Consider the following 3,272-nt stretch of genomic DNA (forward strand, 5'->3'; position numbering starts at 1 on the left):
TGCAACTTGGAGTTTGGGGGAATGAGAAATGACTGTGGTTTGCCTTTCCCAGTGAAATACTTTACCCCTTTATTGGGAACTTAGGGGATAGGAAGGTCCGTTTTCTCAACCACACCTTCTCAGATTACAGCTTTCATTGTCTTGTTGAGATGTGGAGGGAAGGAGTGTGTTATGGTTCAAGTTTCACAGACTCTTGCTGTCCTTACTGAGATTCAGTTCTTGCATAATTGTTTCTTCATTTGCTGTCCTCCCTTAGGACAATTTCCAGAGACTTTAAATGGTTGGGTTTAATAATTTTCATTAGTTATACTTGTTTCCTGGGGAGCAGGTGGAATTCCTCACCCTGCCATCAGGGAAGTGCCCACTGGTTTTAAACAAGCTCAAGCCTTTGCCACCAAAGAAAAAAAATTCTGTCCTGCTCCAACTGCTGCTCTATTTCTTTTTGCTTTCACTGTCAAAGTTCTAGTAAAAGTTCTGTATTTCCTCCTTTCCAACGTTCTCCTCAATGACCTTAAACAGGTGTTCCAGGCCCAGCTGTCCTGAAAGAGCAGCTTATAGTCTAAGGTCAGCAGTGATTTCCACATCTCAATGTCCTTCAAGTATTCCTCTCTCCTCTTATTTGACCTGTCAGCAGCATCCCACTGTTGCTGGCTGTTCCCTTTCTGCTCCTGGATGCTGTGACCGGACACCCACCTGGACTGCCTCTTGTGCCTACTTTGCAGGCTTGTTCCCCTCTGCCAGCCATTAAAAGAGAGGGATCCTCAAGGCTCTGGCATGGGCCCCACCTTAGTTATCCATCGCTGAGAAACAAATGACCCTCAAACTTAGCAGCTTAGAACAACAAGCCTTTATTATCTGTTTCTCTGGGTCAGGAATCTGGCTCTCGCATAGCTAGGTGTCTCTGGGTTAGAGTCTCATGAAGCCACAGTTAAGATATTGGCTGGGGCTGAATCATCACCTGAAAGCTCGACCAAGTCTGTAGAATCTGCCTTCAATCTCTGCCACGTGGTTATTGGAAGGATTCTTTCCTCACAGGATGTTGGACTGAGGGCTTCAGTCTCTCATTGGCTGTTGGTCAGTGGCCTCCTTGGGTCCTTGCCACCTGGGTCTATCCATAGGGCAGCTTGGTGAACGTCCCTCAGAGCAAGTGATTGAGAGAAAGGGCACCCAAGATGGAAGCCAGTTTTTGTTTTAGGTTTTAGAAGCAAGCCCATCATATTTACCATACTCTAGGTTTTAGAAGCAAGTCAGTAGGTCCAGCTCACATTCAAGAGGCATTGCCCAGGGTATAAACACCGGGAAGTGGGGATTATACTGGCCATCTTGGAAGCTGCCTGCCACAGCTTCCCTTCTCTTCTCACTACACCTTGGACACATTTAGACGTTAATTACCAGCCACCCATGAGAGGGAGATGATTTACAAACTTACATTTGCAGTCCAGACCTTCCCTTTCCATTCCAGACCCATGTCCAACTGATCGATTGCCATTTCACTTGGATTTCTTGAAGGCTACTCAAATACAGAATGTCTAAAGCTGGACTCATGGGTTTTGCCCAAACCCGTTTTTGTTCCACTCTTCACTATATGTGGGTTATGGGACAGGCTAAGATGTGAGACAGAGAGGCAGATGGGTCATCCAGCCCCCCTCCACGCAGTGTCCAGTTGCTCTGCCCCTTCTACAGATGTTGTCTTCAGCCACATGGTCCAAGCTGGCTCACCTGCCTGATGCCCATGTTACAGCCCAAGGGAAGGAGGGGAAAAGAAAGAAAGTGAAGAGTAAGCAATTTCCTTTTTAAAAGATCTGACCCAGAAAAACACGTCACTTCTACTCACATCCTGTGGACTCATGATGAAGCTGCAGATAGGGAGTGAGCTGTAGTGGGAGGGCTGGGCACCCCTTGTCTAGTGCAGCTGTGTTCCCAGTTAAAATATGGAAGGTTATACTACTGCCTAGACTGGGTCCTCCCAGGAGAAGGGTCTGAGGCAGGGGACCTATGTGCTCTTATTTTATTATGGAATAAAGTCCCAGGGAATAGGAGTAAGTCACAGAGGAGTGAGGCAGGAAGGAGGATGCATATTATGAATTGGCCCATCTGTAGGACAACTACTCCAAGTTATGTAAACTTCCCCTGAGGACCAGCCCTCTGGGAGAGAAGGCAGGAAGAATTTTTCCACTGGTTTCTGTCTCCCAGTGGTCAAATTTTGTCCCCTGGGGTGCTAACCCTTTTGTTTTTCTGACTGCCTGCAAGGACACGGGCACCGGCCGTATCAACAGGAAGCCCCAGCGTGGGAGGCAAGGAGGTGTGGTCGGGCCAGTGGTGAGGAACCCTCCATCCGGCTGTGCCTGTGGGTCCACTGGAGCCCTTGGTAGAGCTGGAGCAAAAGGGAGTGGAGCCCGAGGAGATCTGAAATGGCCCATTCGAGGACTCGATGCAATCACTAAAGGAAGGAGAAAATAGACACTGGGGTTCTCTTACCACTTTCTGCCACACCCTGTTTCCGTGAATGACACCCCTATTCATTTAGTTCCAGCAAGTGAGAAACCTAAGAGGCACCCTGACAGCTCCCTTGTCCTTAGACCTGCATCTGATCCCCAATATCTCCGTAATCTATTCGCTTCTCTCCATTTGGACCACCATGCTCTTAATCAGAGCCTCTATCATCTTCCGTGGGGACAAACGTCTCCTAATTGAACTCTTGTCCTCCTTCATATCCATTTCCCACATACAGCCTGAGTGGCTTTTCTGTAACACCAGCTGGATCTTGTCACCATGCCCTGCTAATGTAAACCCTTCAACAGCTTTCCATTGCTTGGAGGATAAAGACAAAACACCTCAAGGTGGCCCACAAAGCCAGTGTGGCCTGGCCCCTCATTGTCCTCTGTTCCAGCCTCACCTGCCTACTTTTGGCCTCGGCTTTCTGAAGCTCCAGGCTGCCACAGGACCTTTGCACATGCTCTGCCCAGTGGTTGCCATCCTTTTCTCCTACCCGCCTTCTCACCTTGAAGCTCTCAGAGCAGTTACCTTTTCTCAGGAAAGTCTTTCTTGATTTTCCTGACTGGGACAAACTCCTATTATATATGTGTCCAGTCCTGGATTCCCCAAGAAGCAGACTAAGTATGTATTTTGTATTTCAGGCATTAGTGAAACACGGTCACTCTTAATTTTTCGTAAGATGCTAATTTCAAAGAAGTCATCATGGGAAAGACAAGACTTCTTGAAATTTCACTACACTTACATTTTTTTTTTTTTTTTTTTTTTTTTTTTTTTGG

Source organism: Lipotes vexillifer, unplaced genomic scaffold, assembly GCF_000442215.2.
Source record: "Lipotes vexillifer unplaced genomic scaffold, Lipotes_vexillifer_v1.1 scaffold977, whole genome shotgun sequence".
NCBI lineage: Eukaryota > Metazoa > Chordata > Mammalia > Artiodactyla > Lipotidae > Lipotes > Lipotes vexillifer.